This window comes from Mastigoproctus giganteus, chromosome 12 (genome assembly GCF_048544385.1).
Source record: "Mastigoproctus giganteus isolate SK-2022 chromosome 12, ASM4854438v1, whole genome shotgun sequence".
Lineage (NCBI taxonomy): Eukaryota > Metazoa > Arthropoda > Arachnida > Uropygi > Thelyphonidae > Mastigoproctus > Mastigoproctus giganteus.
In genome coordinates, this window is record NC_143586.1 from 84,853,749 (window position 1) to 84,867,518 (window position 13,770).

The 13,770-nt window shown below is 42.9% G+C and overlaps 1 protein-coding gene across 1 annotated transcript in view; it reads right to left on the reverse strand.

Annotated features, from left to right (window-relative positions):
- LOC150077238 (protein cereblon-like) overlaps positions 1-13,770 on the reverse strand; it is a 191,883-nt gene that overhangs the window by 114,954 nt on the left and 63,159 nt on the right. The gene's annotated exons all lie outside the window — the stretch shown is intronic.

Here is a 13,770-nt window from a genome sequence, read left to right on the forward strand (position 1 = left end):
GAGGGGCCCCCAACAGAATTCAAGGAAATGGACCCCACAAAGATGCTTGTGATCCCAAAGCAGGGAACCAATATAATCATGTGGACAGCAACAGACCACCTCAGTTGGTAAATAATACCACATTACCTTGACAACAACAGTGCAACACTGAAGGCTATCCATACAGGTGTATACCATGCTGCCAGAGCAGCCACTAGGATTAACAGAAAGGGAAATGACAGACCAGTAGCAGAAGATAAAAGAATTAAGAGTCAAGACAGGCCAATTGACCCAGTGCCAACAGGGTAATAGGAGTGAGAAATTGATTGGAAAAGTGAAGAGCATTCTCAAGAAAGACAACATCCACAGCAAACACGAGACCAAAAATCAGAGAATTAGAAGAATACTTAAACACAATCAAGCAGAAGCTTCTTACACTCAGCAAGAGACTACACCAATGAAAGAGAGCCTTCTACAGGAGTATTGGACAAGAGGGAAAGAAGGCAAAGGCCCATATGGAGCAGTAAAGTAAGACGTAACAGCCAAACTCCTTGGATAGAACTAGAATGGAAGAAAACCAAGAACACACAAGAGATGAGAGAATGGGAGATTTGGGAGGAAGAAGTACCACAGTCAATCAGGAAGTCCCACGACTAGCAAACCCCAGGAAGAGATAACATCCACAACTACTGGTACAAGAAGCTCACTTGCATACACATAAGCACTTAGCAGAGCAGTTAATCCAAATGATAAGACAATTTCAGAGTTTCTTGCTCAAGGAATCACATACCTGAAAGCTAAGGAGCAAGATACAAGAAATCTGACAAAATACAGTCTGATCACCTGCCTCCCAACAACGTACAAGATCCTGACCAGCTGCATAACCAAGAAGATATCAGACCACTTGGAAAGCTAGAACATCATGGCCAAACAGCAGATGAGCAGAGGATTCAAGGAGCAATTAACCATTGATGCCACAGTTATAGAGCAAGCCTACAAGAAGCGGTGCAACTTTTACACGGCCTACATTGATTACCACAAGGCTTTCAATTCTGTGCCTCATTGCTGGCTAATAGGATGCTAAAGATCTACAAAATAAATCTGACAGACAAACTAGCTAGAACCAATCAAGGCGAAATGGAGTACCGCCATCAAGGTTGAGAACATTACAACCAGACCAATCCCCATCAGAAGAGGAATCTTTCAGGGTGATGCCCTTAGCCCACTAGGGTTCTGTCTAGCACTCAACCCATCATGCTCAATAATAGCAAGTATGCATATAACTTCAAAGAAGGAAGGAAAAATCTGTCCATCCTCTCCCACTGATGTACAATGGATGACATTAAGCTCTATGCAGCAACTCAAAAACAACTCCAGCAACTGCTCCGAATCACCAAAGAATTCAGCAATGATATCAGGATGGAATTTGATCTAGACAAATACAAAAACCACGGATTGCATCAGTTTTAGTCAGCTGAAAATACCAGCTGCAGATTAGTAAAGAGATCAAAGCCATGACAGGGGAAGAGACCTACAAATACCTGGGGATGATGCTAACTTGGCAGTTAGAGCACAAGGAGGTCATGGCTGCCTGACCAAAAAATACCATCAGATATTCAGAAGTGTGCTCAAAGCAAAGCTGAATGGCACACATTTATGAGAGCTTGAAGAATAGGGTGGATGCCCTCAAAGGAATTAAAATGGGGAGGGGGAACAAGTTCGCAGCTGTCCAACTTGCCCAAAACCTTCACTTGTGTATCAGGCAAGATGGCAGCAATCCCCAAGGCAGAATGCACTGGCCTTACAGGAGGTAGTTATTGATGATTTTATTGTCGAGAAAATGAGAAATATATTGTGCAAAAAGGATAGATGGAGCAAACTTCCATCTGTCATTGTAGAAGTTGATCGCTTAAATAGATTCAAGGCTGCACTTCACAAACATATGGAGCAATTGGATGGGTTAAATAAGGTTTTTTTTTTTTTTTTTTTGGCTGATGCTATATAAGCTTGCTTTCTTGCATCATGTGCCTTTGCTAATGCTAATGTAATCAAATAAGCTACTAGGCTTTTCATAGAAACTAAGAAATACTGTTCAAGGTTTAGACCTAAATGTATATCACATGTACTAAAGAGACTTATGGCAGAGAAGAAAATTGAATGATATGTATAAAAATTATCAGGTAATACAGAAGCCTATACTTATATAAACTCTAAAAGGAAGGGGATGAATCAGATTGGTCCACTTGATATCAATGGTTTGACTGTAGATGATCATTCCCAGATAGCTGCCAAACTAAATGAGTAGTCTGCATTCTACATTCACACGATGAGTTATTCAAGGAGGAGAGAGCCACATGTTTATCAGACTCTGACCAGGAGTTGAATGATTTTGTAATAACTGAGAGCTAAGTGGAGGAGAAACTGTTGAAGTTAGACATAAGAAAAGAAGTTGGAGTTGATGGGATCTATCCAGTTATATTAAAGGAGCCAGCAAAGGAAGTAAACCCTTCACTATAATTATGAAAGCTTCCTTGGACTAAGGGGAGGTCCCCATGGACTGGAGATGTGAAAATGTGTCCCCAGTTCACAAAGAGGAATCAAAGGGTGATACAAGTAATTACAGACCTGTTAGTAAGACTTGTGTTCCAGGGAAAATAATGGAGTCACTGGTTAAAGAAGCATTGCAGGATCATAGGTTTGTCAAGGGGAGGTCTTGTCTGACCAATTTGATTACATACTATGATGTGGTTACAAAGGAATTGGATGCAAAAAATAATTTTGATATCATACAGTTGTATTTCAGGAAAACTTTTGATACTGTTGCAGATGGAAGACTACTGTGTAAATTGGAGCAGTATGCATTAAGGGCAAGTCGCTACAAGGGATAAAAGGATGATTCAGTGGGAGAAGACAGAGTGTTGGTTAATGGGTACTGCTCTGTTGTTGTTATTTGGTTTTTAGGATCATTAGCAACTAAGGCTATATTGCTCCGGGGATATGCGGTGGTCATTTCCTGACCTTTCTGCATCCTCCGTATTTGGTGGTGACGGCCTCGAACTAATCAAGAAGCATGTGCTAAGCACTGCTGCTCCTTCCCACCTGGCTATGGAGGCGCCGGGTACTGCTCTATGTGGATTAATGTTATTAGTGGTGTCCCTCAGGGTTCATTGTTGTTTTGCGTATTTATCAATGATATTGATGAAGGTATATCAGGCTTAGTGTCGAAGCTTCCAGATGATACAAAGTTTGGAAGGGTTGTTAATAACAGTAATGACAGTATGCTGCTGCAACAGGATCTGGAAAAGTTGGGTAGATGGGCTGAGAAGTGGCAATTGAAGTTTAACATTGACAAATGCAAAGTACTGCATATGGATAGCAGTAACTCAGGAGAAACGTAGAACTGTGTGGTGCTATACTCAGGGTGGTGGAGAACAAAAAAGATCCAGGATAATTGTGTGGTCAGATATGAAGTTCTCTGAGCAGTGCAGATGGGCTGCCAGAGCATGTCATGGAGTTTTGTCAGTGATACACAGGAATTTTGTAAGCAGGGATAAGGAGGTGATTATCCTCATGTATAAGGCAATGGTCAGGCCACACCTTGAGTACTGCATACAGGTATGGAAGCCTCATTTTAGGAAGGATGTAGATTTGCTTGAGCATGTACAGAGAAGGGCAACAAGATTGGTGAGGGGAATGAAGGGATCCTCTTATAAAGAGGCTGAAGTTCTGGAAATTGCAGCGGCTGGAGACTAGGCACCTGCGAGGTGATCTGATTGAGGTGTAAAAGGCCTTGAATGGGTTGAGCACGCTGAATTTTGATGGGATTCTTCCACTTGTTCAGATTACGAACCTAAGGGGGCATAAATTCAAATTGAGTAAAGACAGATGTAGAATAGATGTGCAGAAATTTGCCTTTAGCCAGCGGGTGGTTAATTGCTGGAACAAACCTTCATCTGTCATTATGGAAGTTGATAGGTTAAATAAATTTAAGGAGGAACTGGACAAACATTTAGAGGGAATGGTTATGTAAAAAAATTTTTTTTTTGGCTGATGCTGCAGAAGCTCATATGTTTTCGTTCTTGCATCACATGCCACTATTACTACTACTACCTTTGCAAGGTCATTACTCATGCTAATGGGGATTATGAGAAGTCTCTGGCAAAGGATGCAAAGAAAAAACAGGAAAGCTTTCTTTACTTATATGAACAGTAAAACAGAGGTTGAATTTGCTCAAGCTGCTGATGGGCTGAATAGGTATTTTGCATCTACATTTACATGTGATGAATTCTTTAGGGAAGGGGATGCCAGAAGTTTTTTAAACTTTAACAGGATGCTAAATTATTTTGTAATAACTAAAAGTAAAGTGGAAGAGAAATTCTTGAAACTAAGCAAAAAAAAAGGCACCTCACTTGGATATGATCTATCCAATTATATTAAGGGCTGGAGATGTGGGATTATATCCCCAATTCACAAAGGGGAATCAAAAGGTGACATGAGTAATTATAGACCAGATAGCTTAACTTCTGTTCCAAGGAAACTAATGGAGTCACTGGTTAAAGAATTAATTCAGGACCATCTAGACAGGAATGTAATTATAATGCATTCCTTTCTAGATTAGAAAGCAATTATAATGCAGTGACAGCATGGATTTATTGAGACTTTATGGATGCGCTGCCTCCATGCTGTCTTGTCTTCAACAGCTTCTTTCGAGTCCTTCATCTCATGCCAATGTTGCTCTTGATGGTGCAAGCCAAGTGTCTGCTGACGAGGCTACTAGTGACGGTCGTGTTCAAAGCCGCTAAGTGGATTTTTCTTATTTATTGATTTGAAATTATTGTTTTTCTAAAACTTTTGATTTAAATTTAGTAGTATAACATTATTTTGTGATTTTTTGATTAATTTGGTGTATTTATTCTTTACTCGGCCTTGTAAAAGTATCGGTAAGGGTTTCCACGTGTTCGTAACTACCGTTACCGTTAGTAACTTTCCTGCCATTGTGATACCGTACTAGATATACCGTAGGTTATATACCGTACTAGATAGCGTTAGTTGAACTTCGTTAGCAGTTAAATTGTACGTTTAAATAAATACATATAACGACTTAGATTACAAACGTAATATAATTAATAACATAACATAATTAATTAATAAATTAATAGAATCATGACTCAGACCAGAGCAGCAAAGCAAAAGGCTCAAGCTAATGGAAGTGCTGTGGCTCAGAGCAGAACTGAGGGGGGCAGTTGTCCTCTGACTCACAGCCTTATAAAATGCACTGTTTGCTTGATGTTTGCAGAGCAATCGGGTACGGGACATGATACTGCCAAGGGGGATGTCTTTGTGTGTGCGCGATGCAAGGAGTGCATCGATATCAGGCAACAACTCGGCGTTCTTGTGGGCCTATATGAGAGCTTGAAGGACAGGGTGGATGCCCTCGAAGAAACTAAATTGAGGGGCCCATCAAGCTCTCAGCTGCCCACATCACTTGAAGTTGGGTCGGTGAGTGTGTCAGTCTAGTGATTTTGTGCTCTTACATTTCCTTTAATTTCAAGTGCAATTATGCAACCAAGTGTAGATTATTTCGGATATCCTGAAAGCTAAAGATGTCATCTATACAAAAGTTCCAACTATCGGCCCCGAATTTTTGAGGTAAACTTACTTTTGATAATTTTAGATAGACATAATTATATGCTTTAGCAGTAGTGACCGGATGCACGTGTATCATAGCACTTAGAGCGAATGCACCCTGCTGCACGTACTCGCAATTAGGCTAATCCCTGCCTCGAGCAACAAGGCTCCAACCCTCTGCCTTTTGTTTCTCAGGAAATAGAAAGTAGCTAATAGTGCACCGTGTTTGTTGTTTACTTGTTTGAACTTAAGAAGGGCAAGCTATACAATAAGGTAATTTATCTCCAGAGCTTACAAATTTACCCTACTTGATCATTTATTTTCAATGTATGTAAATATATTTTTCTAAAACATTGAAGTCAGCCTCCAAAAAATCGCCAACTTAGTTCAGCCCCTATTTGACCACTTACTTGTGATTTTTTGGCAATTACAACGAGCTCTGCTTCAACTTACTACGAGTAGAAAATCGTTTATCCGTATTCCTCTCGTTAATCCGGATACCCACTAAAACAACATGAGCGACACTGAAGTTGAACTGATAGTTAAGGGACAGACGGATTACCCAATCCGCTCAAGGAATGAGACCCCGGCAACTGGGGAAGGTATGAATAAACCTACAAAGACCAAGGCCAAGAAGAAAGAGAAGGGTAGAAGAAGGTCTGCTACAGACGTCCCAACAACGAAGGAAGTCTCTGAAGAGGCTGCCAATGAATCATTCAGCGAATCTGACCATGAAGAACAAAAGAGTCAGGAAACTGAGCATGAAGGAAAAAAGAGTCAGGAACCCCCTATTACCCAGGTTCCCCCGTTGACTGGGACTCCAGTGGAACAGATTATTGCCATTAGAGGAACCCTAGAAAAATACATGGCTAAGCAATCAAGTAGAATTACTGCTGCCATTAGAACTGACGTGATAGAGATATTCAGTAAAATGGAGACAGTGGTCCAAAAATTGCACGTCGACCACGAGAGGCTGAAAGCAAAAATCGAAGTTCTCACACAGGAGGGGGAAAAACAAATGCAACAACGCTCCCGCTCCTTTTCAACGGCGTTGAGGAATGGAGCTCAATATGTGCCTAACCAACCAGGAAAAGTACAAAACCGAAATGCGGTAAGAAAGCCTGAATCACATGTTATTTTGGTTAAACCAGTGGAAGACGCACATTTAGATACCAGTGAAGCGGTCAAGGAAGCACTGACAAAAAACTTCAAGGAGCAGATGAAAACTGTAAAAATAAAGAGTATTAGAAAGACCAGGCATCCAGGAGTCTTAATAGAAACAGACACCAGGGAGGAGGCACAAACCATCCTGAATAATGCCGACATGACAAATTTCGGGCTTAGGGCAGAAGCCCCAAAGAAAAAAGGGCCTTCAATTGTGATCTTTGATGTGGACAAGAGCTTAACACCAGAGGAGCTCAAAGCCGAGATCTTTAATAAAAATCTAAGTATATACCTGCAAGATGAGGCTAGCGTGGATGATATTATTCCGAAATACAAAACGAAGACCAAGTCACCTACAAACGTAAACTGGGTAATCGAACTATCAACCAGAGCATGGCAAATTCTGGGAGCTCAAAACAGAATATTCATTGGATGGGGCAGCCATAGATTCAAAGAATATATTCCTGTCCGCAGATGTTACAGGTGTCTCCGCTTTGGCCATACCTCACATACTTGCAATCAGCGTGAATCCACATGTGGCCACTGTGCCCAAAAGGGACACGACTATAAGGATTGTCCTGTCAGAGATCAGCCGCCAAGCTGCGCAAATTGCAAGGCTGCAAAAGCTCCACACCAACATTCCATCCGAGATACCAACTGCCCTGTCTATCTAAAAGTAAAGAGTCTTTACCAAATGCGAATAAATTATGGATAGGATTCCTTCTCCCAATTACCAACTAGAGATAAGAATTGTACAATTAAACGCACAGAGAGCAAGAGTTGTTGCAGACCAGCTGAAGATAAAGGCTGAGGAAAAACAAATAGATCTAATCCTGCTCCAGGAGCCCTATGTTCGCTCTGGGGTGGTTATGGGCTACCCCTCATCATATAAAATTATCCACTGTACAAATGACCAACCATGGGCTGCGATTGTCATCAGAAACCCCGATATCACAGCAACCAAGATCACCCCACTATGCACTTCCATCAGTGCCTGTGCCCAAATCATGACATCTCTTGGATCACTGTTCATCCTCTCTCTCTACAGCCATCCAGGTGAAGACATCACTGCTGCGATCTCTCTGATTGAAATGGCACTCCAGCTCCTCCCGGGTGGGCATCTACTGATAGGCATGGACTCAAACTGTCGCTCGCCACTCTGGCACAGTCAGGCACCAGATAGGAATGCCCTAGGAAATGGCTCAAGACTGGAGGACCTTATCCTCACATCAGGCTTACAAATCTTAAACCGCCCAGGACATCTACCCACTTACAGTGGCCCACTCTGGGAGAGCGAAATTGATATCACAATGGCTACGCCTGACTTAGCCAACAAACTTTCCGGCTGGACGGTCCAGGAGTCCTGGACCACTTCAGACCACAGAGCGATCACATTCTCCCTTGTTCGCTCGGTGGAACGCGTCGCATCGATTCCAAAGGACATTGTGCGTTATAATACCAAAAAAGTGGATTGGCAACGCTTCCTTGTGGAACTGTCCAGAAGGCTACCGGATGATGTTCCTCTACCGGCTTCACTCTCGCCAGATCACTGTGTACGCAATATTACTACCATCATCAAAAGTGCCTGTGATCTGTCCATTCCGCGTAGGAGGCCATACCGCTATGCTGTCCCCTGGTGGAATACAGACCTTCGGGACTTAAGAAAGAGGGCACAACAAGCCAGGAAAACTTACCAACGTGCACGTGCTCATCTTCCCCCACATGAGGTTGAAGCTGCCCGGGAGGCATATCGGGTAGTTAGAAACATGTACACCAAGGAAATTCGTAAGTGTAAGAAGGAATCATGGCACACCCTGGTCTCTACTATTGGCAATGAAGACCCATGGGGCATCGTGTTCCGCATCGTCACCAATAGGCTGCCTAGAGGTGAGGTTCTTAGTACAACTCTCAAACTGGATGGCTCTTCAACCTTTACCTGGTCTGACTCAATAAACAATATTCTTGATTCCATTTACCCTACTGAATTTACAGCGATGTCACTGGAGCAGCAGCAGTTCATCGACAGTAATCAAGCTTATCAGCCAGAGGCTACGGAACCGCCCTTCACTATGTTAGAGATGAATATGGCTCTGGCTAAAATGAAAGATGGCAAAACGCCAGGTGCTGACTTACTCGAAGTCGACGTAGTCAAGAAATTCGCTGAAGTCTATCCCAAGGCACCTGTTGAGCCTCCTCAACAGGTGCCTTGCTGAAGGAACTTTCCCTGTACCCCGGAAGACTGCTACTCTCAAGCTGATCCTGAAAAATCCAGATAAACCGCCCCAACTTCCTGCTTCCTACCGACCAATTGCTCTGCTCTCCGTTTTGGCCAAGCTTCTAGAACGACTTCTGCTGTATCGCCTTTCCATCTGCTATACCGATAAGCAACTCACCTCACCATGTCAGTTTGGATTCAAGACAGGCTCCAGCACTGAAGACGCTATACACAACTTGATTACCCAGGCCACACATACAACTTCAAAGTATACTCTAGCCATCATGGTGGACTTTGCTGGTGCCTTCGATCGACTGTGGTGGCCCAGTGTCCTTCGGAGGCTTCGGCAGGCAAACACGTCCAAAAACCTATACAATAGTCTAAAATCCTATCTCAGCAATAGAAAATTACAAGTTGTAAACAAATACCAGACTATGACAAGATGCGTTCACCGGGGTTGCCCCCAGGGCTCTGTCCTTGGGCCATTTCTCTGGTCCATTGTTCTAGACGAGTTCCTGGGGTTTGACCTGGGTGGAGCCAGACCCTTAGCCTTCGCTGATGATCTTGTTCTGGTGGTGCAAGGTGACACAAGAGCGGCACTGGAAGCAAAAGCAAATACAGCTCTGGAAAAGCTCCAAAACTGGGCAGCACTCCACAACCTCTCAATTTCTGGTGAGAAAACAAAATCGATTCTCCTCAAAGGAAAGCTACAAATACGCAGGCCTCCAACAATGAAGTTAAATAACATCCCTATACGTCTCTACACAGAAGTCAAATACCTGGGAATCTACATTGACACCGGTCTTACCTTTCACTCTCATCTGAAGTACTTATCCACAAAAATCCGAAAGTATACGGCTATGATAAGAAGAGTCAGCAGAGCGGACTGGGGTTTGAAGCATAAAGCTTTGTCACTCATCTATAAAGCGGCGTTTCTCCCAATTGTGTGTTATGGAGCCTCAGTTTGGTGTACAAAGGCTATCCTGGAAAAGAACAAGCGTAAACTTGACTCAATACAAAGATTCATGATGTTATCTATCTGCAGGGCATGTCGCACTGTCAGCACCCCTGCCCTACAGGCTATTACTGGATGCTTGCCACTCTATCTTGAGGTGATTAAAAGGGGACTTTACCATCGATTAAAGAAGGGAATTCCGACACAGTTGTTAAATCTTCAACTGCAACTTACCAATGACCTGAAACAAGAAAGAAAACGTATCTTCACACACCTTCAAGGAATTTGGCAGCATTCATGGGAAACCACGCCCAAAGGAGAAATTACCAGAAGATTCCTCCCATCCATTGACATGACTTTCCCGAAGTCTCCTTCCTGGTTTTCACCTGGTCTGCAAGTTACATTCCTGATCACAGGACATGGGCCCTTTCAACAAAAATTGACAGCAATGGGAATTGAAAGCAATCCATTCTGCCACTGTGGTGAAGAGGAGTCATGGGGGCATCTCATGTATGAGTGCCCTGCTTACGATGATTGTAGGCTCAAATTTTTAACTGAAATCCAGGAGAACCCTCGTAATCATGAAACATACCTGCTTCAGAATGAAACGACATACAAAGCCTTAACGAGTTACACACAAGCTGTCTTTACCATCAGACGGGCAAAGTTTGCTGAACTTAGAGCTGCTCAGAACAACGACCTTCAAGTGCAAACACAAACTGGGGTCGGATAGCATTTTCCCAAACTGATAAAAGAGTAAGACTGAAGATTAAAATACTATGCTGGCATCATCATGGTTGGCACTCCTTGAAAAGCTGACTCCCAGAGAGTGCTTGGCCTTTGGCACTCGCACAGTGGCGCCTGCCCCTGTGACTTTTGATCCCTCTACCCATCCCCTATTTCTCCTTACTCGGGTGGACTGCCTTCTCTATCTGTCCACTTTAGCTTGTTCCTCACATTCAGATCCCTCTTCCTCTTGTTCCCCAGACCTTCTCTTCTCTTCTCTTCTTCTCTTTTCTTTTTTCTTTTTTTTTTTTTTAACTTGGTCTTCGTCCAGGACGCTCAGGCGACCCTGGCGGAGACTAGCCAGAGAATAATGGGCAGCCTGGCTACCTCCTAGCGGTGTGTGCGGGCAACGTGAGGTCCCACCAGGGGCCCTGCGGCAAAATGCCAGGACACCCAACAGAACCTAACGCAATATGTCATATACAACAGACAACACTTTTCTGGCATTTACAGTAGTTCTGTATTTCTTCACAGCGTACATATGGCGCAGATGTGGGAAATCACAGGTGGCGCCTGACCCTAACACTATGCACACTATGCCCACATCAACGCCAGAGCTTGCACTTGGGCATCGCGTGACACAGAGACAACCCCTAAGGCAGAATGCGCTGGTCCCGAAGGAACTAGTAGTTGTTGGCGACTCTATTGTCAGGGAAACGGGGAACATGCTTTGTAAAAAAGATAGGTGGAACAGGACCAGGGTATGTCTGCCAGGGGCAAAGGTTGATGACGTTGTAGAGCGAATATCATCTTTTAAGGGCACAAAAGGTGATATAGTTGTACACGTTGGCACTAATAATATTAAGAGTAGGAGACCGGCAGAATTACTTAACAAGTACAGGTCACTGTTGAACAAAAGCCGAGAATTAGGGTTGAATTTGAAAGTGTCTGCAATTCTGCCCAGACACGATAGGAGGGAGTATATGATGAGAACCTTGTCGATCAATTCGGCCCTGGAAAGATTGTGCAAGGCTCAAGGGGTAGAATTTTTTTCAGCCTGGACTGTACTTGTTAACAGGAGAGATTGCTTCTACAGGGATGGGATACACTTAAATAGAAAGGGTGCAAGAATATTTGCTGATGCTATCGAGGCAGTGTTAGGTGGGTCGGAAAACTGCTAGCTTGGGGGGAGACAAAGACCAATAGATTGACAGTAGCCACTGGCAGAGGTGAAAGAGATTCTTGCACTGCTTCTATTAGAATGAGCAGAAGCCTGAAAAACAAGATGCATGGTATTTCAGAGACTGCTGGGAGCCATTGCAGTACAAGTAAACACATGGGTTGTGTTAGGGTAGCTAAGAATAGAAACAGGTGCAGGTATACTTGCGTGTACACCAATGCTAGGAGTTTAGTAAATAAATTTAATGAATTTGAGGTATTGCTCAAAACATCGAAGGCAGATATTGTTGGGATATCAGAGACGTGGTGTCACACAGATATAAGGGATGCAGAACTGCAATTTGGGGAGTACAACGTCTACAGAAAGGATAGACAGGATAGGAAGGGAGGAGGGGTTATGCTATTAGTTAAGAAACACATAAAAACCAAGGAAGTGAAGCCAGTCGACATCGCTGGACAGTGCAGTGTGGAGTCAGTTTGGTGTGACATAAACATTGGGAGATCAAAATTGAGAGTAGGAGTGTGCTATAGGCCTAATGACTCTGATGAGTATAATAAGGAACTGTACAGGGAAATAGAGTGGGCCAGTAAATCAGAGTGTCTTATAATGGGAGATTTTAATTTCCCAGATATTGACTGGAATTTGGGGGCTGGTTACTCACACACTAGCAGGACTTTTGTGGATTTATTGGATGATTGTTTTCTACATCAGCATGTTCGGGAGGCAACTAGAGGGAGTAATACTCTTGATTTGATTATCAGCAGTTATTCTTCATGCTGAAGTGGGATTTACTCAAAGAGGTAACTACCATTAGGGGTAAAGGGAAGGGTTATTGCTTCCGTAAAGGCGACTACGATGGACTGAGACAGTATTTAAATTCTATACAGTGGGACCAACTGATGATGTTACCAACAGCAAATTCAAAATGGGAAGCATTCAAAGAACTTATCTTGGAAGCTACTAGGCTTTACATACCAACTAAGAAATATTGTTCAAGGTTTAGGCCAAAATGGATGTCAGATGAACTAATGAGGCATATGGCAGAGAAGAAAAATGCATGGGATACATACAAATTAACACATGACACAGAAGCCTATGATAGATACAAGTTGATATGCAACCAAGTTACAAAGGAGGTTAGGCAGGCGAAGGCAGATTACGAGAAATCCTTGGCAAGGGATGCAAAGAAAAACAGCAAAGAGTTCTTTACTTATGTAAACTCTAGAAGGAAGGGGATGAATCAGATTGGTCCACTTGATATTGATGGGTCAAGTGTTGATGATCCTGCTCAGGTAGCTAACAAACTAAATGAATATTTTGCATCGACATTCACACATGAGGAGTTATTCAGCGAGGGGAATGCCAGAGGTCTATTCAACTCTAGCAGTAAGCTACAGAATCTTGAAATAACTGAGAGTAAAGTGGAGGAGAAACTGTTGAAGATAAACACAAGAAAGGCACCCGGGGTGGATGGGATCTATCCAGTTATATTAAAGGAGGCAGCAAAGGAAGTAAGCAAACCCTTAGCCATAATTATGAGAGCTTCCTTGGACTCAGGGGAGGTACCCATAGACTGGAAATGTGCAAATGTGACCCCAATTCACAAAGGAGGATCAAAGGCTGACACTAGTAATTATAGACCTGTGAGCTTAACTTCTGTTCCAGGAAAATTAATGGAGGCACTGGTTAAAGAAGCACTGCAGGATCATTTAGACAAGACTTCAGTTATAGCTCAGACACAGCATGGTTTTGTTAAGGGGAAGTCTTGCCTGACCAACTTGATTGGATACTATGATGCAGTCACAAAAGAACTGGATGCAGGGAATAACTTTGATATTATATACTTGGATCTTAGAAAGGCTTTTGATACTGTTGCACATGGAAGACTGCTACACAAATTGGAGCAGTGTGACATTGGAGGCA